Source organism: Staurois parvus, unplaced genomic scaffold, assembly GCF_062004578.1.
Source record: "Staurois parvus isolate SC_StPar_1 unplaced genomic scaffold, SC_StPar_1.0 ptg000071l, whole genome shotgun sequence".
Lineage (NCBI taxonomy): Eukaryota > Metazoa > Chordata > Amphibia > Anura > Ranidae > Staurois > Staurois parvus.
In genome coordinates, this window is record NW_028317867.1 from 4,775,105 (window position 1) to 4,800,402 (window position 25,298).

Genomic DNA, 25,298 nt, shown 5'->3' on the forward strand with positions numbered 1-25,298 from the left:
CTTCTTCACAGGCATGCACAGAACAGTTATAGTAGGTAAAATGGGTAAAGGGATTACAACTGTAATTCAATTAGTGGATTTCTTTAAGCAGGAAATCTTCTGTGTAGATGCTGAATGAGCTAAACACAACTATTACTATCACTGGTTCAATGTTAGAGTGGCTAGGCAATTCATGTGTAGTGCTTCCCCTGCAGGAGCCGCTTGGTAATGTGGATTCTCTTCTGCGCCTCAACTCCAAAAATACCCTTAGTCCCTTTGACACACCTGGTTGAATGAAAGTTACTGCAAGCACCTATAATTGCTCCTTCCCCCCATGTTCGTGCGCAAAGGCGAATGCATATGTAGGTTGCACTTGCATATGTAAATGGTGTTCGAACCTATGACTGATGGAGTGAGGTCACCACAACGTCCCTTGTGAGCTGAGTACCGGCTGTGATGGAGGAAGCAGCCACAGTGGAACATGAGCAAGGTAAGTATAATTGCCCCAGGGCGATCTTTTGCAGAGATACTTCAAAGAAGAAATCCAGGTATGGAAAGTTTTACTTATTGTTACAATTGGACCAATGAAACTATGTATATGCCATTCCTGTGGGATCCCTCTAGAAGCTGGAAGTCTCTGTAGTAGACATCACTATGTCAATGATCTCTATTAGCTGCTGGGCCTGGTGCCAAGTGGCTGCTCTGCTGCATTGCAAACCTAATTAGATCAAATGCCATTCAGAGAAAGCTTTGCATATTCTCATTGAATTCAAAGCATTCTCTGGATGAGGTGGAGAGCATGATGTTGCATCCCCACCTCATCCAATCAGAGAATGCTTTTGCATTCTCTGATTGGATGAGGTGAGGATGCAACATCATCCAATCAGAGAATGCTTTTCATTTATTAAAAAAATGCATAGCAATCTCTGAATGGCACCCATGATTGGCAATGGACCCAGAAGATAGTAAAGATCACTGGGGTAGAGGTGTCTACAACAGTGATTTCAAGTTTCTAGAAGGATCCCACAGGTATGGTATATGCATGGTTACATTCGTCCAATCTGGACTATTGTAACTATATGAAAATATCTATACCTGGAATTCTTCTTTAAGTACTTAACCACTTGCCAACCGCACTGTAGCCAAATGACGGCTGCAGTGCGGTTGTCCAGTTCTGGGAGGGCGTCAGATGACGTCCTCCCAGAACGCACCCTTCTGCGCTCCCCTGGGGGTGCGCACCCGGTGATCTCTGTGATCAGCTGGGTCCTACGGACACAGCTGATCATGTGATGAGGTAAAAGGCCTTTTACCACGTGATCAGCTGTGTCCAATGACACAGCAGATCACTGGGTAAATGCAGTTGCTGGTCATCGGCAGAACTTTGACAATTGGTGTGACAGCATGAGGAAAGTACTGCCAATAACCACCAATTGTCAGAGTACGGATTGGCACCGATCATCAGGGCACTGATGATCAGTACCCACCAGTGCCACCCACCAGTGCCGCCCACCTGTGTCCAGCAGTGCCACCCACCTGTGCCCATCAGTGCCTAGTAGTGCCACCCACCTGTGCCCAGCAGTGCCACCCACCAGTGTCCAACAGTGCCCCCCATCAGTGCCACCCATCATTGCTTCCCAGCAGTGCCACCAGTCAGTGCCATCAGTCAGTGCCACCCATCAGTGCTGCCTATCAGTGCCCACCATTGTTGCATATCAGTGCAGCATCATCAGTGCTGCCTCATCAGTGCCAGCTCATAAGTGCTGCCTATCAGTGCTGCCTAGCCGTGCCACCTCATCAGTGCCGCCTATCAGTGCTCATCAGTGCTGTTTATCAGTGCCCATCAGTGCTGCCTACCAGTGCAGCCTTATCAACACACATCAGTGAAGGAGAAAAATTACCTGTTGCAAAATTTTATATTAGAAACAAAGAAAACCTTTTTTTTTTCAAATGCTTTGCTCTTTTTTTGTTTATAGCACAAAAAATAAAACACCCAGTGATAAGTAAATACCACCAAAAAAAGCTCTATATGTGTTAAAAAAATGATAAAAATTTCATATGGGTACAATATTGCATGACCGCGCTATTGTGATTCAAAGTGCAACAGCGCTGAAAGCTGAAAATTGGCCTGGGCAGGAAGGGGGTATAAGTGCCCGGTAGGCAAGTGGTTAAAGTGTTACTAAACCCAGGATCCTGCATTCACTATATCTGGTCTCCCACAGTACACACAACATGGAAATTATTGAATGCATGAAGGTAAAAAAAAATTTAGCTTTCACAACCACTTTAAGAGACACATACCAAGAACAAGTATATTTTAACCGCTTCCCATTCGCCCTATAGCAGAAATACTGCTACAGGGCAGCACGGGTGTGCAAAATCACGTATATAAATGCAGCTGCGGCTGTCAATTACCGGGTCCCGGCTGGTAATTACTCGCCGGTGTCTGGTGATTTCCGACAATCACCGACGGGAAGAAGGACTGTTTTGTTTACTAACAGTCCTCCTCCCTGTCAGCTTGGGCACACTGCTCTGGATAGCTGTGCACAGCACAGCCATCCAGAGCAGTGTGCTTACAGTGAAACACACAGACACCGCCCTATAGTAAAACACTTCCTACACATAGTTAACCCTTTGATCGCCCCTCATGTTAACCACATCCTGCCCAGTGCCACTAGTACAGTGTCAGTGCTTTTTTTATCCATGATCACTGTATTGCTGTCACTGGGGATGTCAGTGACACCAAGTCAGTTCCCCCCAGTGTCAGAATGTCCGCCGCAGTCCCACAGTCCCGCTATAAGTTGCTGATCACCACCATTACTAGTAAAAATGAAGAAACAAAAAAATCCCAGTATATATACCGCCATTTGTAAATGCTATATCTTTCACATAAACCAATTAATTTACACGTATGGGGATATTTCATAGCAAAGACATGTAGCCGAATACATTTGGCTTAAAGTTATGATGAAATTTGATTTTTAATTTTTTTTTACTGGACAGCAAAAAGTCAAAAACATTCTTTTTTCTCAAAACTGTCGGACTTTTTTTTATAGCGCAAAAAAATAAAAAACGCACAGGTGATCAAATACCACCGAAAGAAAGCTCTATTCGTGGGAAAAAAAGGACATAAATTTCATTAGGGTGCAGCATGTCAGAAATTGTCAGTTAAAGTAACGCAGCGCTGCAACGCAAAAAATGGCCTGGTCAGGAAGGGGGGTAAATCCTCAGGACGGCAAGTGGTTAAATATGTGTTAGAAAAGTACTAGAATTTTTTGTCTTTGCGCATGTTTCAGGACAGCAACTCAGAAGGGATTGAAGCCAAAGCTACAGCACAACAGGCAAGGAACTAGAATAGGAATGGGTTTAGCAATGGCAACGTTCATTCATCTTCTAAGTATTTCATAACCTAAACAATCTGAAGTTACTTGTCCTAGAACTGGATGGCTCTGACCTTTCTGATGGTCAAAGTGGTTTATACTTTAGATTGCAAGCTCCATGAGCAGGGCCCTCCTATTCCTTCTGTACTGAAATGTATTTTAATTGTACTGTCTCCCTTTATATTGTAAAGCGCTGCACAAACTGTTCTTGCTATATAAATCCTGTATTATAATAATACTAGGCAGCACAGTGTTAATAGAACACATTATACAACTTGGCTTGTATAAACATGTTATTCAACATGACATTCATGAATAAATAAATATGTTTCAGGAGCTTAGTATCAGGACTGAACATACTGGAAACCAATGCTTAGCAGGAATTGTATATTTATGCACACAGCTCAATTACTGTCCACTAATCCTATAGACATTGCTAACTGTTGCTTCTTAGCCACATTTATTCTAAATTGGCAGCTAACAGAGATGAGCTTCCAATGCAGCAAAGTTTCATGAATATCTCATTTATTGCATAGAAATAGGATGTTTTAAATATGAATTTCTGAATGTCAATAGTAGCTTATATATTAAAAGAACTGATGCATTATATGTGTGTATATAAGGAAGGTTGCTCCAAAAGTGTATAATGTACATGTTGGAAAGTGCAGATTAAAGGAAGGATCACATTTGCTAAGTATGAAAGCACATGCTGACGTAAAAATGTAAATCTTGTGGCACAGGGTCACATAAGTCTCTAGTCTATACCATGGCAGCTAATTGGCTTAGTGCGTCCAAGGTCACTGTTACGTTCTTTGCTTTCTTTTTATGTGCTTTCCTCATGTAGGCTTTCTAAGTAGCAGCTATTTTTGCATATACCAAGTGACAGCTAGGAAGAAACTGATGCCCTGGATTTCTCACTTAAAGTATACCTATTCAGTTTAAATTACAAATGAAAGGTAAAACATTTATGTATACATATTAAAAATACCTTTTTCTTCCCTTTTTTTAATAAGTGATTATATACCTTCTCTTCTCAGCTGCATAAGAACTAGGGGAGGAGAAGCAGCATTGGTCTTCCCAGTGAATGGCTGTGCAAAGGAAGGGAGGGGGGGGCGTGTCAGCACAAGCCTGATCATAGCTGCTATAATTTCTGTATATAGCCCTACAGAACAGACAGCACACAGTCTGTTTTTCTGCTTCACTGCAATAAGGAAACAGGAACCTTTATTCAGAAAAAGATATGGGGTTTAGCAGAGATGCAGCTACAAGCTTATCAACACTGCCATCTACTGGTTGAGGAATATATCTCTACATAGTTGTTGCACAAAATACATGAACACTGTATTCCCATACCCAACTCAACAACTTCTCCTTATATTAGTCCCATTTCAGATCTCAGTTCTATAAATCTGTTTTTTGTCAGCATGCTTACCATGAGGTAGCTCCGAAAGTGTCCATGTCTGCAGTTCACTAAGAAATGTCACGTTTTTATTAGCAGCTTTGATCCACTTTTGTCTCTCATGTGTTAGAAGTCTTCACCAGCAAGGCTCCCACTTTCCATTCATTACACATCTGCATAATACTGCAATACTGCAATACTGCATACGGCTGGTCATCAGCTCTGAGGAAAGGGATTCGTCCCCGAAACGCGTCAGCCATTTGACCGCACTGACAGTGAGAACACCTTGCCTGCCGTTGTGGCCATTGTCATTTTTCTATGCTTTTTAGATACATGCTTCGTCTGTGAGTATGTTTTTATTATTCTTTCACTCCTACAATAAACCTTGGATAATGCACTAGGTGTATGCGCCACCTGTTTTCTCTTTATCCAGTGGCTGATTTCCCCATCTGAGGAGGGCTGCACCCCTGAAGCATTTCCTTTGGTTGTCGCTGTCCTGGTACCCTTGGCTTCCCTTTTGGGTGTGCATATCCTGAGGCGCTGGAGAGTACATACGATATCCGGTTCGGTTGTACAATTCTGTATGCCTTTTGAGATTTACTGTACATGACACAACAAGATAAAAAAGCAGTGCCATTTAAGTGCAACAATTTAAAGCAACATAATTATTTCTACAGTAGAAAACTCACAAGAATACACTTGGATTAAGCATCTCACAAGCTCTCACTGGTACACTGGCATCGGGTCCGCTGTTAAGGGATTAGGGTCCGTTGGTGGTTCCCAGGGCTTTCTGGCTTACGTGGATCCACAGATGACAGCTGGTGGAGGAGACAGGAGGTGGGGCATGCGTTCGGAGCATGCATGCTCCCTCATATGGCCTGATGAAGCCTTCATCCAACATGCAACAGAAGCTCAAAAGAGAATAAAATCCATTGTGCTCTCTGTGTATATACCACTATTTTTTTTTTAAATACACCAAATATATGTTAAAAACTCAACAAAAAAAATGCCCTTCTCCTGGTGCACTGCAGTGTAATGTAACTCAATGGAACGGTCTCACACAAAATGGCAGCCCACTCTCTTACAGTCTGTGCGGTGTGACATCATCAACCACTCCCTTTTATTTACTGTTTTCTGAATGACGCTCAGGCAAGCGACCCTTATGGTTACAAAGCGGAAGGGAAACCACTCAGCCAAGTTGGACCAATGTAACTAGGCAAAAAAAAGTTCAGCTTTAACTTTTCGCATAACAAATCTCAAGTTCATGTTCTAATACAAAATATTCTTGCGCAGTCTGCCAATTCTAAACAGTCCATAACACAGAGGAAAAATAAATAGAAGAGAGAAACATATACAACGGTTTCTTAGAGAATATGTTTGGTAGCCTTGGATCCTTGTTACACATTCAGCAGGTATCAGGCAAAATTCGAGCCAAGTATGGCCAGCCTTAGTCTGCTTGCAGATATAAATGGAGCAGTGCAGTTCTGCTGGGCCCTCTTGGGGACAGGTTTTGACACAGAAGCTGTACAGGTCAATATGAAACTGACCATCTTGTTGCATTTTTCAATCTAGACTTTCTTTACAGGGAGCAGTTTCAGCATTCCATGACTGAGCCCTTCTTGGACAGCAACCCTCCACTGTTGCGGATTTCTAAAATGTTGGCTAATTCTGGTGATCTTTCATAAATCTGTTGATTCGAGTAGTGCTGAAATGCTCCATCCCTTTCCCCAAAGCCCTTCTTCTTTTTCTGTTATGTTGCAGTGGGCATGCAAAGGTATTCTCCCAGCAGTGACATAATGTAAGGCACTTCTAGGCAATACTAATAATCTGTGATGTAGCGCTGCTAACAGATAATGAAAACATGTATAAATGAATTAAACCATAAAAAGCATCAAGCCATCAAGTTGTACCACGCTATAATACTGAGAATTCATATATGGTGAATAAAACACATGTAAGTGCACTCTAAATAATGATAAAATATATAAATACATTAAAAAAGTTCATTCAATTCAAGAAAATGCATGAACCAACACCATACAGTGAGGAACAGAAGTATTTGAACACCCTGCGATTTTGCAAGTTCTCCCACTTAGAAATCATGGAGGGGTCTGAAATTCACATTGTAGGTGCATTCCCACTCTGAGAGACAGAATTAAAAAAATAATTCAGGAAATCACATTATATGATTTTTAAAGAATTTATTTGTCTTGCACTGCTGAACATAAGTATTTGAACACCTGAGAAAATCAGTGTTAATATTTGCTACAGAAGCCTTTGTTTGCAATTACAGAGGTCAAACGTTTCCTGTAGTTCTTGACCAGGTTTGCACACACTGCAACAGGGATTTTGGCCCACTCCTCCACACAGATCTCCTCTAGATATGTCAGGTTTCGGTACTGTCGCTGAGCAACACGGAGTTTCAGCTCCCTCCAAAGATGTTCTATTGAATTTAGGTCTGGAGACTGGCTAGGCCACTCCAGAACCTTGATATGCTTCTTATGGAGCCACTCCTTGGTTATCCTGGTTGTTTTCTTCGGGTCGTTGTCATGTTGGAAGACCCAGCCACGACCCATCTTCAATGCTCTGAATGAGGGAAGGAGGTTGTTGCTCAAAATCTCACAATAAATGGCCCCATTCATCCTCTCCTTAATACAGTGCACTCATCCTGTCCCCTTCGCAGAAAAGCACCCCCAAAGCATGATGTTACCACCCCCATGCTTCACAGTAGGGATGGTGTTCTTGGGATGCAACTCATCCTTCTTTTTCCTCCAAACACGACGAGTGAAGTTTAGACCAAAAAGTTCTACTTTGGTCTCATCTGACCACATGACTTTCTCCCATGCCTCCTCTGGATCATCCAGATGGTCATTGGCAAACTTCAGACGGGCCTGGACATGTGATGACTTGAGCAGGGGAACCTTCCATGCAATGCATGATTTGAAACCATGACGGCGTAGTGTTCTACCGACAGTGACCTTTGAAACTGTGGTCCCAGCTCTCTTCATGTCATTGACCAGCTCCTCCCTTGTAGTTCTGGGCTGATTCCTCACCTTTCTTATCATCAGTGATACCCCATGAGGTGAGATCTTGCATGGAGCCCCAGTCCGAGGGAGACTGACAGTCGTCTTTAGCCTCTTCCATTTTCTAACAATTGCTCCAACAGTTGATCTATTTTCACCAGGCTGCTTGGCAATTGCCCCGTAGCCCTTTCCAGCCTTGTGGAGGTCCACAATTTTGTCTCTGGTGTCTTTTGACAGCTTTTTGGTCTTGCCCATGGTAGTAGTTGGTGTCTGACTGACTGTGGGGTGGACAGGTGTCTTAAAAGAGCTCAGACAGGTGCTACTAAGTTATATTAATGAGTGTAGTAGAGGTGCACTTTTTAAAGGCACAGTAACAGGTCTTTGAGAGCCAGAATTCTTGCTGTTTTAGGTGTTCAAATACTTATGTTCAGCAGTGCAAGACAAATAAATTATTTAAAAATCATACAATGTGACTTCCTGAATTTTTTTTTAAATTCTGTCTCTCAGAGTGGGAATGCACTTACAATGTGAATTTCAGACCCCTCCATGATTTCTAAGTGGGAGAACTTGCAAAATTGCAGGGTGTTCAAATATTTCTGTTCCGCACTGTATATCCGTGTTTCACATTTGCTTCGCACACTATAGTGCCACCTTAGTGCTCTCAGAACTCTCACCTCCAGTTTTCTATAATGCTGTGTATAAATAAAATATCTCCACTCTGTGTCTGTATCTCCTCCGACCACTAGGGACTCTCCACTCCTCCTTCTTTTTGGTCAGTGATCAGATATGTGATATCTTTAAGACTTCCACAACCTCAGGTGGTTATTGTCATCGGGGTTCTCCTGATGAAGTCACGTGACAGTGACGCAACGCGTTGGGAGTAAGCAAAGGCAGATGTAACAGGAAATGACGCCTCACGGAAGTACATGCCGCGATCCTCTGGTTCCAAAAGCAATCTTTTATTATCTGAATGTAAGTGCAATACATTTTAATAAATGTTGGAAAGTTTTCTTAACATACTACACTATATGAGGCGTATTATTTTCATACATAAGCGAGGTGACAATAACAATCTGAGACTGTGGAAGTTTTAAAGATATCACATATCTGATCACTGACCAAGGGAAGGAGGAGTGGAGAGTCCCTAGTGGTCAGAGGAGATAGAGACCAAAGTGGAGATATTTTACTTACACACAGCATTATAGAAAATTAGAGGTGAGAGTTCTGAGAGCATTAAGGTGGCACTATAGTGTGTGAAGCAAACGTGAAGCACGGATATATATTCTATGGTGTTGGTTCACGCACTTTCTTGAATTGAACCAACTTTATGAATTTATTTATATATTTGATCACTATTTAGAGTGCACTTATATGAGTTTTATTCACCATATATGGATTGTCAGTATTATAGCATGGTACAATTTGATAGATTGATGCTTTTTATGGTTTAATTCATTAATCTACACATTTATACATGTTTTATTATCTGTCAGCAGTTCTACATCACATATTATTAGTATTCATATATTTTGTGGGAACACAGATTGATGGTAGCAGCACCAACTTAAAGTGACAGTCAACATTTTGAATATTCATTTTCTAGAGATTCTAACAACATTCACTTAGTTAAACACTTCAATTTATTGGGTATAGTTGGCACAGGAGTACCCTCACTATATTTTAATCTTAGGCAATAGATGCAGGCATAAGGCACCAGAATTTCTATTTGTCCACACAGCGTTGTAAATTTAATGACAATAAACTAGTGCATAACTGTCTAAACAGGTTTATGTGATTTTAGCTACATTTCAAGAGTAAACTTATCAAACTTCATCTGTAGTGGTTTACAAAGCTTCCTCCCTTCACCCTGTTGCCAATAGTGTCTCCTGTCACATATGCATGTAAGTGCAAAAGAGAGGTCATTGTATTGGTGCCTTTAAATATCCAAGCTCAGAACAAAACTGAATCATAGAATTTCGATTGTGTGACCTGAATGTCTTGTTTTGTTGATCCTGTCTTGCTGACCTTTTCTTGGACATTGGACTAACATAACCCTTCTTTTCCGCTGGATTTTTTTGTTGTTGTTGAGAAGAACAATGGGACATTGCCTAAACAAGATAACAGTACTTTAATAAATACCCCTTGCGTCTCATCACTACATTATTTAGTAGGATTCAAGGGGAATGCATTTTTTCTAAGTGGTATCTCCAGGAGACATACAATTTGGTGAGAAATCGTGGAATCAATGGGTGGAAGACTGTCTTCAATACCAGAGATGGACATTTTGAATATTTGGTCTTGCCATTCAGCCTCAGAAATGCACCAGCAGTTTTCCAAGAATCCCTAAACTGTTTTTTCCTTAATTTCTTGGACAAATGCGTAATTACCTGATTGGGTATATTTTGTGATCGCATGGACATGATAAACGTCTGCCTGAGAGCTCCCATGTAGTCTCTTTTGGCAGTGTCCTGAGTCCATGCTACCTATGTCAGTGGGGGGGCTTTAATTTTGCTCCTCCTTACCCATTTAGTAACTTGGCATTCGCAATTGCAATAATTGCGCTTTTGCTGTGTATCACAGCCTTGTTCACACCTCCCACACTAGATGATTAAGTAGTTCCACCAAAGATTGTGCAATCTATTGTTCCAGTATCCTTCAGTCAATAGGAAGCGCTGTTCCCCGTGTCCGCAATGCGAGAATTATTCTTGCATTAGGTCCCTTTGGATTCAGTTTTACTTTAGTCCCTTCCGACACATGCGCAATAATGGCCTATTATGTCTGCGTTCTTCCAGTGATGTCAGACGCCAGAGGGGCGGGGAGTATATAATGCCGGTGTCTCTGGCGGACATCTTGCTATAGCCATGTGGGTTGCCCAGTGCATTGTATGTCTCCAGCTTCTGTTGTAAGAGCTTAATACTAGTTTGTTGACAAATTTAAATGTGAATAGTTATTTGACTAATTACATGTCTTGGCTGGACTAATGTTGGAGTATTTGATCTTGTGCCTATTGAAATTGAGGACATTTTTGTGAGAATTGAATTTTAACAAAGTCATATTTTGATTTATTTTTTTATGAGGCACTTTTAATATTTACTGTTCCATCACAGTTGTCCTTATAGATGTATGAGGTTATATACAAGCATGTAAATAATGATTTATGATCCAACTGGTTTATTATATAAATATTATAGTGCAAATTATTGTTTCACGGAGAGGCCAATTCATGGAAGCCAGTATCACCACATGCTTACTCTTTTGGGTGACCTCTTGCAGTTTTTTCAGAAATCTTGTAAGTCGTTTGGAAAATGAGAAGTGAGAAGTATTTGACCTCTTATTATAAGTTATGGATGTGTAATTGTTTGAATTTTATTTAGCTTGGTCCTTCTGTGCCCTCTTTGATCACTTTTTGGAACCCAATCCTGTGCTATCAATCGTACAATCATATTTACAACCTGCTATTGAAACATTTTGGGTAAGCTTGGTAGACCAAGTGTGGCAGATAAGATTCTATGTATTGGTTGTTTATTGTTCTGATTATATATGTTTTTGTAGCCTCTCTGTATATTTTTCTATGTAGCTCTGGAATAGGCAGTGGTCATGTCCCCTGACGAAGCCCTAATGGGTGAAACATGTTGGGACGATTGAAAATCTATGGACTGCTGAAACAGATTGTTTGTCAATTATATTTTGTGCACGTTTATCTTTTAATGAGGAAGATGTTATATTTTGTAACCAAATAAATGCTATTTTTATTTCAAGATATTTCTAAAGAAATGTTCTATGACTACAATAATTTTTCATGCTGTGTAGCACCCTTAAAATCTTCTAACTGCTCCATATATCCATTTGCATGTTTGCTGACCATGTCTTTTTCTGCTGCCTGGACCAACCCTCTTCTAACATCAAGGGAGGGTAATGTGGAAATGTTCTTCACAAGCAGATTCCAAATATTTCCCTGCACCCATACTTAAGTCTTTTAGTTTATGTTCAATGGTTCTAAAGTAGAAGCTTGTATTGACCTCTTCAGATAAGATTCAGCTTCAAATACAAGTGATAAAGCACAGAATCTTTCTCATAAAGAGCAAGAGTTGCTTTGTATCACCGTAGGGCTTTAAGTGTGGAGTATGGGATAGTAATCTACTTATATACAGTCAGGGGCGGACTGACAACTCATGGGGGCCCCGGGCAATAGGGGATTTTGGGGCCCCTCTGTCCTTGCCCAAACTCAAAAAAGCCTATGAAAAAGGTACCAGGGGCATTTCATGGGGCCCCCTACTGACCCCAGGCCCTCGGGCAGTGCCCGAGTTTCCAAATGGTCAGTCCGCCCCTGTATACAGTACATATTTTACTAATTGTCGTACACAGGGAGGTCTAACTGGAATAGCGAATATGGGTCTTAGGGTCCTTTCACATGAGCATTCCAATTTCTTCAGCTCACTCTTGTTTTTTTCTTTAACTACTTGCCCTCCTGAGGATTTAGCCCCCTTCCTGATCAGGCCATTTTTTGAGTTACGGCGCTGTGTTACATTAACTGACAATTGCGCGGTCATGCAACGCTGCACCCAAATGAAATTTACATCCTTTTTTCCCCACAAACTGAGCTTTCTATCGGTGGTATTTTTTCACCTGTGCTGTTTTCATTTTTTGCGCTATAAAAAAAATCCCACAATTTTGAGAAAATAACAATATTTTTGACCTTTTGCTATTAAACATGTCCAGTAAAAAAATTAAAAAAAATCAGATTTCATCATAAATTTATGCCAAAATGCATTCTTCTACATGTCTTTGCTAACAAAAATCCCAATACGTGTAAATATATTGGTTAACGTGAAAGTTATAGTGTTTACAAATGGCAGTATAGATACTGGAATTTTTTTTTCTAGTAATGGCGGCGATCAGCTACTTATAGCGGGACTGCGGCAGACATTCTGTCACTGCGGGGAACTGAATTGGTGTCAATGACATCCCCAGTGACACCAATACAGTGATCAATATTAAAAAAAGCACTGACACTGCACTAATGGCACTGTGCATTTAGGGGTTAACATGAAGGGTGATCAAAGGGTTAATTGTGTACAGGAAGTGTTTTACATAGGGGGCGGTGTGTGTGGGTTTCACTGTAAGCACACTGCTCTGGATGGCTGTGCACAGCCATCCAGAGCAGTGTGCCCGAGCTGACAGGGAGGAGGACAGTTAGTAAACAAAGCAGTCCTCCTTCCCATCAGAGATGCTCAGTAATCACTGGGTGCCGGCGGGTAATCACCGGCCAGGAGCCGGTGATTGACAGTCACAGCCGTGAATGGCAGCGCAGGCAGGGCGCGCGGCTTGCCCGCGCCCCCTATCCGGAATCACAAAGTCACATATATATATATATATGATTTTGCGCACCCCTGCCGCCCTGTAGCAGTATATCTGCTATAGGGCGGTCGGGAAGCGGTTAAAAATCGGAACTAAAACACATCAAGATGTAACTTTTTATCTTTGTTTTAATTTCCATGTACATTCATTTTTGATTTGTTTACATCTGTTTTTGATCTAATTATGATCCGTTTACATCTGTTTTCGATCTGTTTTTTGAGTCATGGAAATTTCCCAAGACTCTTTGCTCTTCCCCAGCATGCATTGTACTTCCCACGCTGCTTTGCAGTCCCAGAGAATGACTCAGTGTTCTTCCTGTGTGTTTGAGAATGATGGCTTGTTCCCGATTTTGGGATGATGTGACATGCTTTGTTATGATGGATTATGTGAGGAGATTGGAGAGCTGGAGGAGCTCAGCATGCCTTCAGTTAGTTACAAGTGGACTACAAGTTGTAGCATCCAATATGCTGATAGTGAGCATCTCCCCCCCCCCCCCCCCCGAAGACACCTACCACATTTTTCATGTTGACTTGCACTGAGTGATGACCAGTTAGGTGTGACCTCAATAAATATTTCTTTCCAGAGTCTTCTGTTTGTGATCCTATCACTGTAGTCATGATGGGAATTGTCCCATAATCCTGGCCTGGCATGGACCAGGTTATTGAGTCTCTCATGGGTTGCATCTTTGGCCACATCTCCATCCAAGGTGATTTCATAAGCATGCCACTTTCTTGTGTGACCGCTACCTGGGTCATAGCTTGTTTTATTGAAAATGTAAAAAGAAAAACTATTTTGCAGAAAAATGGATGCTAGCAGATCAGATTTAAGCGGGTGTACTCAGTGATATGGTTGCAGTATGTTTCAAAATGCACTGCAGTGAATTGCCTGTGAATCGAACAGGAATGCGCACCGTGCAGGGCCGGACTGACCATTTGGAAACTCGGGCACAGCCCGAGGGCCCGGGGTCAGTAGGGGGCCCCATGAGATGCCCCTGGTACCTTTTTCATAGGCTTTTTTAAGTTTGGGCAAGGACACAGGGGCCCCATGATCCCCTATTGCCCGGGGGCCCCATGAGTTGTCAGTCCGCCCCTGGCACCGCGTTCCTGCATGATTCAGAATGTGAACCGGGGCTTATCCCAAAAGGAACAAAACTGTTTGCTGTAATTGCTTAAAAAATGTTAGTTGGAGTTTGACTTCATCTTATTAGTGTATCTAAATCAGCTAGTGCATCTAACACTCCCCTCCCCCTAGACTAACAACACTGCTGTCTAAAGGTGTCTCTGCTGCTCCTTCATCCAGAGCATAGGCACCCTAAGGCTACATTCACACTTGTACATTTTGAGAACACATGCAGAAACTTACATTTTCATGCGTATTCAGGGAATAAAAAAACCGTAAAAAACTAAATTTGCACTTGCGGTGCCATTATTGTTAATAGCACACAAAACATGGCTAGCAAATGCATGACAAATGCACTATAATGTGGTAAAAAATGTAATGAAGCTCAATGCTGGAAAAAGTCCTGCAGCTTCTTTTGATGCATTTGTTGCGAGTAGGACAGCCCATTCAAATAAATGGTCTGCCCTATGCTCTTGCGCTAAAAATGTACAAAAAAGCATGACAAACATGATGCAGTGGTGTGAATGGGGCCTAATACAAAAGAAGTGTTACTGGCCAGATCACCAGGTGAAAATAAATGGAAGGAAGCCTAAAAAAAAGAATAATGAGTGCTGGTTCGCATATATGCGGATTGAATGCGGTTTGAACCTCATCCAATCTGCATGACATGTGAAATACTATTGCTTCCTATGCTGTCTGTTCACATAAGTCCAGTGCACTGGAAGTGCGGATTCAATGCGGTTTTAAAAAGAGTCATGTATGATTTCTGAGCAGTGCCTTCAGGTTCAGGTGCAGATTACAGGCTAATGACTTCTATGGGAACTGTTTCTAAACCACATATGTGTGAACAGGATAATCCTGAGCTAATCCTGCCCTGAACCTGATGTAAACCTGACCTGAACCTGTGAACAACTACTGTATCAATTAGCTGTGAAACCTGAGCTTCAATCCGCAATGCACATGTGTGAATCAGCTCTAATGTAGCCATCACATCTAAGGATTAGTAAACTGCAATAAATTACGTGTTTGGTTTTGGGTTTAATACTGCTTTAACATGATTGTAAACTTAGGACATGAAATATGAACAAAGCATATCCCTCTATAATGTGTACCTGTCTCAATTCAGGGCTCTGTTATTTGTCAGTGTCATTTCTGTCTGCTGCCTTGTTCCTCTGCTATTAGCATGTGTCACTTCTGATGAGTTTTCCTGACACCAAGAGAAAAATGGTGACAGCTCTGTTCCTGTGAGCTATGTGAAAGGGGGGGGGGGGGTGTCCTTTCTCTCCAATCAGCTCCCAGAGCTCTCCTGACTGATTTAGCTTGAGATCTCCATTCCCTGCTTTTAATAGCTGAGAGATCCCATGTAACTTCTGCACTTTGAATGGATGTAGGGGAAAGACAGTTGTAGATAAACAGGTACAACCTATGTAGGAGGATTTGTTTCGCCTTCGTTTATCACCTGAGGCCAGTCACTTCACTGGGTTTACAACCATTCTAAAGTGTTACTAAACCCACAACAGTAAAATCAGTCTGTATATGCAGTAAAGCATGCTTGTTATACTCACTGTGGAACTTAAGAGGTTAATCCTCTGCACTGTGTAAAAATGCTGTTTGATCCTATCTTCTCTGATCCTCCCCTTCTTCCAGTGTCCCCCTCATATCTTTTTATAGGACATATCTCTGGAGACACTCTGCACATCCTCAGTTTAATGTGTAATACTAGAGAAGTTTTTTTTTCTTGGGAGAGTGCATGTGATCAGCACAGGGGCACTCAGCACTGTCCAGACAGAGGTCAGGGGTTCTGCATCCTCCTAGAGCAGAAAGAAAACTCCTCCTACAAGCTTTAACATGTGGTTGGCTGGACACTGATGGAAGTCACAAGACTGCTATATACTGCTGATGAGAAAAGGTATTTAGCAGTTTATATTTACTAAAATAATTTAATTTCCATGTTCTATGTACTATGGGAGACCAGATATAGTGAATGCAGGGTCCTGGGTTTAGCAACACTTTAAAGCCCTGTACACACGATGAGAATATTGGACAAACGATCACCCATTTTTTTCGCCTGCTAGTCTCACGTCGAAAGTGAAAATGATCCCATAGGGGATCCATCAAACTGACGCCATAAGCCTCCAGTGAGCCTAGGAGGAAGGCCTGGAGGCTATATGCATTTTATGTGAGTTGACCACGTGTTTATATTGGATGTTACCTTCAATAAAGGCATACTTCACTATTAGTACCATTTTGCCCCCTGGCTCGTTGATTGCGAGCCTTACAAGGTGGAGCCTTTCTGGAGAGTACCATTAGGAGTCTGGACTTTGTTGGACCTGCCGGTGAACCTGAGGTGCCCCCCAAGTGTGAGTTACATCATTCCTGAATGTCCACCATGGTGCCGGATGCTGCCTAAACCACTGACCAGACTCTGATGTTGCTACAGACATACATACAATGCCCAGATTGTATGTATTTTTGGTAAGCGCATAATTGCACTAGGTTTTTTCAACAGCAAGTTGGATACATAGAACACCAAGCACCATTTCCTTCAGTTTATTGACTCGTCACTAATGTCACTCTATGGAATATAGATTTTTACCACTATGTGAGCATGCCAGATTGGCCATTGTATGATTGATTATATGCAATTTGGTTTATCATATTACAGTATTTTTTTTAGTGCTGCATACCCTTCTATTATTTCTTGTTACTGAGGTGCTGAGGATTGCCTTTTATGCTAGCCGTTTTTTATTAAGTTGCGCTCACTTACCCTGTTTTGACTTTTTATGGTATTGTTTGATGGACGATGCGAACAAACCCCACTGCAAGGCAGAACTTTCAAATTTCCCAGAGTTTCCTGAAGCTGGCCTTAAAAGATTCTATAACTATCATAAATGACAATAGATTCTGTAACTAATCATTACCGGTAAATACGAAGCGAGACATTTTACATAATGTATTGCTTCAAGAGAAAAGCAAAACGACCAGTTCTAAAATGAAGCAGAAAATCGAATTATATAAATAAACACATTTTATGTAACAAATGGTTATATAACTTTTTCTCTGTAAAGCTATAGAGATACAAGTTGAAACCTGACTGCAACAGAATCGAGCACTAAGATGTTATGCAAGCTGATCGTTTACCACACCCATTAAAAAAAAACAACTGAAAGATTCCTGCATGCCAAGGAGTTACAAAAGCATTACAAACACAAAACCGTACACTCTGACATATAAAACAGGGAACAAGGAACTAAACAATGGATAACAGTATGTGGCTGATTGTTTTGTGCCATTCTTTATATAAACATTGTGAATGTCTGCAGTCAGTGCCAGTGGCATGCAGGGCCAATCACTCTTTTAACCCCCCCCCCCAATACAACGGCAGGTATGCCAAAACTGCTCTAACAGAAGGGCTTAAAAAGGAATACGTAAGTAAGACTTGAGTCTAACCACTGTATACAAGGCACACGTATGCTACTGTCATATGTTTACAGATACTTATATACAGTACCTCACCACAATCATTTTTTAAAAATGAATCTCTTCCATTACATATGCCTTCCTGTGCACAATTTGTCTTTAAGAACTTCAGGAGTATATAATGCAGTGCAGTGGTCAGGAGTAAAAAATGTACAACTTAGTATCTATAATGCAGAGTTCAGTAGTGTGTGACGCACAAAGTACAGGAGACAGGAGTGCAGGGTTGGAAGTAGGAAATGCATAGAGTTCAGAGGCCATATAGTACAGAGTGTAAGGATCAGGGGCGTATATAATGCACAGAGTGCAGGGGTCAGGAGTGCATATAAAACAGAGGTCAGAGGTGCATAACACACAGAGTACAGGGGTCAGGAGTACAAAAAGCACAGAGTGCAGGGGTTGGAAGTAGGAAATGCATAGAGTTTAGAGGCCATATAGTACAGAGTGTAGGGGTTAGGTGTATATAATGCAGAGTGCAGGGGTCAGGAGTGCATATAAAACAGAGTGCAGAGGTCAGAGGTACATAACACACAGAGTACAGGAGTCAGGAGTGCAAAAAGCACAGAGTGTAGGGGCTGGAAGTGGGAAATGCACAGAGTGCAGAGGTCAGGAGTTTGTATAACATAGAGTGCAGGGGTTAGGGGTACATAACACACAGAGCATAGGGGTCAGGAGTGAAAAAAGCACAGAGTACAGGGCAGGGGTGGACTGACAACTCATGGGGCCCCTGGGCAATAGGGGATCATGGGGCCCCTGTGTCCCTGTCCAAACTCAAAAAAGCCTATGAAAAAGGTACCAGGGTCATCTCATGGGGCCCCCTACTGACCCTGGGCCCTCAGGCGGTGCTCAAGTTTCCAAATGATCAGTCTGCCCCTGGTACAGGGGTTGAAAGTGGGAAATGCACAGAGTACAGAGGTCAGGAGTGCATATAGCACAGAGTGTAGGGGTTGGGAGTACATAATGCACAGAGTGTAAGGGTCAGGATTGTGATAGGAAACAATGGTTTGTGGACACTTGACCAACACTTATACAAGATTGTTGGACATTGTTTTCTAAAACAATGGGCATTAGTATATAGTTGGTCCCCCTTTGTGTCTGTAACAGTCTCCATTCTTCTGGAAACACTTTCTACAACATTTTAGTGTGTGTATCTGGGAATCTGTGCCCATTTAGCCAGGTGCTACTGCTGTTGGACCTGGATCTCAATTAGTGTTCCAGTTTATTATGATAAAGGCCACCCCCCTCTGTCATTCCCTCCACTGGCTCCCGATTGCCCAACGCATTAATTTCAAACTACTAACACAGACATACAAAGCCATTCATAACGCTGCCCCAAACTACCTCACCGACCTGATACTCAAATACCACCCAACCCATACTCTTCGCTCCTCACAAGACCTCCTACTTTCTAGCTCCCTGGTCTCCACCTCCCACGCCCGACTGCAGGACTTCTCCAGGACTTCCCCCATCCTCTGGAACTCCCTACCCCAATCAATCAGACTGTCACTTACCCTCCTCACCTTTAGGTGCACCCTAAAAACCCATCTCTTCAGGAAAGCCTACCTACCCCACCCTCACCTAACAGCCAATCTCCTCCACTCCTCCCACCACTCCATCCCCCACAGCCACTTCCTTCTGTACCACTATCCCCTCCCTCCTAGATTGTAAGCTCGAAAGAGCAGGGCCCTTGAACCCCTCGTGGTTTGTTTTGTTACTGTATTGTCTCATGTTCTGTCCCCCACTATAATGTACAGCGCTGAGCAAACCTTTTAGCGCTATATAAATACTGTATAATAATAATATAATAATAATAAAAAAGGTGTTCAATAGAGCTGAGGTCAGGGTTTTTGGCAGGCAGCCCATCCAGCCTCATTCACTTGTCTGAATGAGACTAAACTACATGTCATTTAGCTTCCATAGGTGGTGTGCGTTATTAATAATTATAACACATAATTTTAACCTTTTTTCATCCTTTATTGCATCTCAGTTCTGCAGATCTCCCGCAGCCCTTTTTATTTCAATTTCCTGCTTACATGCATACCTTTCATCAATAGCTGCATGCCATTTCCTATGGGCTTTATGATGGCTGACCATTCTTGTGTGATTTGTGTTAAAATGGTCACTTAAAAGAAAATGGCCAAATCATTTTTGACCACTTTTCTCTTGTGGGCCACAGGAGTACACTTAGGCCGCTTTCACACTGAGCCATTTTTCTTCCGCTTTTGCATTTAAAAAAGCAGAAGAAAAGCATATGACCGTGTAATCCTATGGAACTCTTCACATTGATCCATTGTGGATCAGGAGCGTTTTTTTTAAAATCCTGCTTGCATCTTTGGTGCAGATTTGGTGCGATAAAAAAACGAACCAAAAACAAACCTCCCCATTGAAATCAATGGAAAATGCAGCTAAAATGCACCTATGGTGCATTTTTTGTGCGTTTTTGAGTCACATGTCCTGTAAAAAATGCATTTTTGCTGTGTTGTTTCTAGTATCAGTGTGAAAGTAGCCCTACTTTTGCTCTCCTGTGACCCAGAGTCAGCCTATCAACAGAGATTGTTTTTCCTTAAGAGATTGAAACAGGCTGGATTTGTGGTCAATTTCTATCACTGCACCATTGAGAGTATTCTTCTCCACTGTGCTGTAGCGTGGTATTCCAGCTGCAGGGAAGGGGATAACAATTGCGTGTCTTGTGTGGTAAAAATGGCTGTCTAATCGGCAGCTAGCTCCGACTTTCAGCACGAGCCTGAGAGCCAAAGCCACTCGTGCCCAACCCCTTTCCTTTCCGGCACTCCAGTGAGCACTGGAGATGCAGAGTTGAGAGCAGTGACTGACAGTCACTGCTCTGTGCTCTGAGCAGACTGAGAACTGAGTGATCAGTGGTATGGCTGCTGCAGAGAGGTGAAAGTGAGTAAGAAGATTTGTTTTTTTATCTACTCCAAACTTCTCCTTTAAAGTCTCTATCAGAAGCCCTTGTGAGAGGGTGATAATGCTAAAGCACAACTGGGGCACATGATTACATAGTTAGGTTGAAAAAAAGATACCATCTAGTTCAAATAAATAAACAAATAAACCTCTATCAACACAATCCTATACCCACAGTTCATCCAGATGAAGGCAACCCCCCCCCCCTCCAATATAACATGATCCAATTTTCTCCTGGGTGTGAAAAAGTTCCTTTTTGAACCCCGCAGGAGTCAATTGGATATTTTCTGGATCTTCAGTCTTTGGTGTTATTGCCTATAAATGTTAATATCCAGTTATGTTTTCTGAAATGTAGCTCTTTTTTAAAACAATATACTGAGCTGGGTGGAACTAGTTCTTGAGGGACTCTATTCCACCTTTCACAGCTCTTACTTTGAGGAAGCTTTTCCACAAGTGGAAGTTAAATCTGCTTTCCTCCAGACATAAAGAGTGTCCCCTTGTCCTCTTTAATTACCTGAATGTAAATAAATATTCACTACATTTGCTATATGAACTGCTTATGTATTTATACATCGTGATCAAATCCTCAACCTCCAAAGACAGTTGGTTGCCCTTGGCACTTTCTCCAGTTCCCAAATATCCATTTTGTGAGTAGATGCTCAAAACTGAACTGCATATTCCATATGAGGTCTTACTAATGATTTGTATAGGGGCAAAATTATGTCTAAAAGAGATGAAAAGTGAGTGTAGCAGTAATATAAAACAGTTTTATAAAAACTTACAAGAAGAAAACTAGTAGCAAGCATGTATATCCCCTTGCTGAGTTAGTCTCTGGATGCTGTGAAGAAGGGCCGCTCATCTGGGTCACTCTGGTGGATCCCAGTGTACCTCCTAACCCTGAAATCTGTGTATAGTGTACTCCTGAACTCTGCATTCTGTACCTAATGCATGCCTGAACCTTGCTCTCTATACATAGCTCAACTCAGATACAACCAGCCATTTTGAAGGCAACTGTACTGCTATCCACTCTGCATAGGGCACGCCTGGACCCTGCACTCTGTACGTAACGCACTCCTGAACTCTGCACTCTGTACGTAGCACACCCCAGGCACAATGGGTACTTTGAGGGCAACCATGCTGCTGATGCAGCCCACAATCAAAATGAGTTTGACACCTCTTATGTACCCGAACAACCAGATGTCCTCTATGGTGTCCTTTCAGTGTCCTTTCAGTCCCAGTCCTCCTCAGTGTCATAAGAGAACCAATCTTTCTACTCTTCAACCTCCAGGGGCCCAAACTTAGCTAGTAGCCTGGGTGACTCCCAGTCCACCCCACCTACCTCTGACACTCTCTCTTGGCTCACCTGAGGTCTGGCCATCCTCACAGACTGGCTGTTTCCAGGTGGAACGGTCAGGGCTGGTGGGCAAGGCCGGCATCTCCGGGACTTCTGCTGGTTCCATCTAGGCAGCCCTTGTGGGCACCAGGCCATCAGCAGCATCTCTGGGTGTATGATAAGTAACAGCAGGCAGCCATCCTCTGCTGCAAGGATCTGCTGTTGAGGGACTCAACCCCATGCAGTTCACTGATGACTGCAGAACACTTGGCACCAGCCATGGTTGGGTGACTGGGTGTTCTTGGTAGTAGTAGCAACGATGATCTGTAACGGTTGCTATGGGAAACACCGAGGTACAGGTCACACTGTTAGGAAGTCATTAATTCCAGCCACTTTGTGGCAACTGGAATTTGTAATCCACTGGGTAACAGGCTGTTCCAGTCAATCAAACAAACACGTGGCAATCACTGACTTTTGCAGGCATTACAATAAGCAGTAAAACTTAGGCCTCAGCCGCAGGTGGGCGACAGAGAATTTGTAATTCGACAGGGTACCGTAGCTCTCTGTTGTTGCTACAGGTAACGATGAGCAAGGCAATAGCACAGACATAAGCTTTACTGTTGCAAGTAAGCACATACTGAACAGAGTCTTTTGTGGTAGCCACCTGTAGAGCAGCAAAAAGGCTTGTAGACACTGACGGACCTCTCCAGCTGCCCTGGGCAATGGCAAGAGGGACAGTAGCACACATTTTCCTGACATTTGCAGATGAATAAACTATCTACAGCAGCGGTTCTCAACCTAGGGGTCGAACGACGCTTCCACAGGGGTCGCCTAAGACCATCGGAAAACACATATTTCCGATGGTCTTAGGAACCGAGACACCGCTCCTCGCCGCCGCCACCGCCGTCTCCAGGTGTGGGCGGGATGACATGCCGCCCCTGTCATCTGGACACACCTCGAGATCAATCCTCGCCTGTGATTGGCCGCCGGCACTGTAGCTCAGGCACACAGGCGGCCAATCACCGGCAAGGAGGTGGAGCTTGGAGAGGAGGGGCCGAGCGGCACCGCGAAGATCGAGCGAGTGAAGAGGAGGAGAGCGGCCGGAGAAGGAAGACAGCTGACAGGTAAGTGTCGGTACCATGGGAGAGGGAGGGAGCGAGCGAGCCCAGGCTGGAGCAGGGGTCTGCAAGGTAAGTATCACTGGTGTCAGTGGGAATAGTGCCCAATCATTGGTGTCACTAATACCAATGATGGGGCACTATTCCTCCCACTGACACCAATGATGGGGCACTATTCCTCCCACTGACACCAACGATGGGGCACTATTCCTCCCACTGACACCAACGATGAGACACTATTCCTCCCACTGACACCAACGATGGGGCACTATTCCTCCCCCCACTGACACCAACAATGAGGCACGATTCCTCCCCCAAATGACACCAACGATGGGGCACTATTCCTCCCCCCACTGACACCAACAATGAGGCACTATTCCTCCCCCACTGACACCAAGGATGGGGCACGATTCCTCCCCCCACTGACACCAACGATGGGGCACAATTCCTCCCCCCACTGACACCAACGATGGGGCACAATTCCTCCCCCCACTGACACCAACGATGGGGCACAATTCCTCCCCCCACTGACACCAAGGATGGGGCACTATTCCTCCCCCCACTGACACCAAGGATGGGGCACTATTCCTCCCCCCACTGACACCAATGATGGGGCACTATTCCTCCCCCCACTGACACCAATGATGGGGCACTATTCCTCCCCCCACTGACACCAATGATGGGGCACTATTCCCCCCACTGACACCTATGATGGGGCACTATTCCTCCCCCCACTGACACCAAGGATGGGGCACTATTCCTCCCCCCACTGATACCAATGATGGGGCACTCTTCCCCCCACTGACACCAATGATGGGACACTATTCCTCCCACTGATACCAATGATGGGGCACTATTCCTCCCACTGATACCAATGACGGGGCACTATTCCTCCCACTGACACCAATGACGGGGCACTATTCCTCCCACTGACACCAATGACGGGGCACTATTCCTCCCACTGACACCAATGACGGGGCACTATTCCTCCCACTGACACCAATGACGGGGCACTATTCCTCCCACTGATACCAATGACGGGGCACTAGTCCTCCCACTGATACCAATGACGGGGCACTAGTCCTCCCACTGACACCAATGAAGGGGGCACTATTCCTCCCACTGACACCAATGACGGGGCACTATTCCTCCCACTGACACCAATGAAGGGGGCACTATTCCTCCCACTGACACCAATGAAGGGGGCACTATTCCTCCCACTGCCACCGATGATGGGGCACTATTCCTCCCACTGACACCAATGATGGGGCACTATTCCTCCCACTGACACCAATGATGGGGCACTATTCCTCCCACTGACACCAATGATGGGGCACTATTCCTCCCACTGACACCAATGATGGGGCACTATTCCTCCCACTGACACCAATGACGTGGCACTATTCCTCCCACTGACACCAATGACGTGGCACTATTCCTCCCACTGACACCAATGATGGGGCACTATTCCTCCCACTGACACCAATGACGGGGCACTATTCCTCCCACTGACACCAATGACGGGGCACTATTCCTCCCACTGATACCAATGACGGGGCACTATTCCTCCCACTGACACCAATGAAGGGGGCACTATTCCTCCCACTGACACCAATGACGGGGCACTATTCCTCCCACTGACACCAATGAAGGGGGCACTATTCCTCCCACTGACACCAATGAAGGGGGCACTATTCCTCCCACTGCCACCGATGATGGGGCACTATTCCTCCCACTGACACCAATGATGGGGCACTATTCCTCCCACTGACACCAATGATGGGGCACTATTCCTCCCACTGACACCAATGATGGGGCACTATTCCTCCCACTGACACCAATGACGTGGCACTATTCCTCCCACTGACACCAATGACGTGGCACTATTCCTCCTACTGCAAAATTACAGTTATGAAGTAGCAACGAACATAATTTTATGGTTGGGGGTCACCACAACATGAGGAACTGTATTAAGGGGTCGCGGCGTTAGAAAGGTTGAGAACCACTGATCTACAGTATATAGCTCCCCCTAGCTAACTAGAGGGGCGCTACACACTAGAAGTATTATTTGCTAGCAAAACTTCTGTATGTAGTGTTTCTGGTAAACTCTCAAGTATCTTTCTAATTGTAGAACAGGGGTCAGCAACCAGTAGATCTCGACCAGGTGACTGGTAGATCACGATCCAGGCTTGC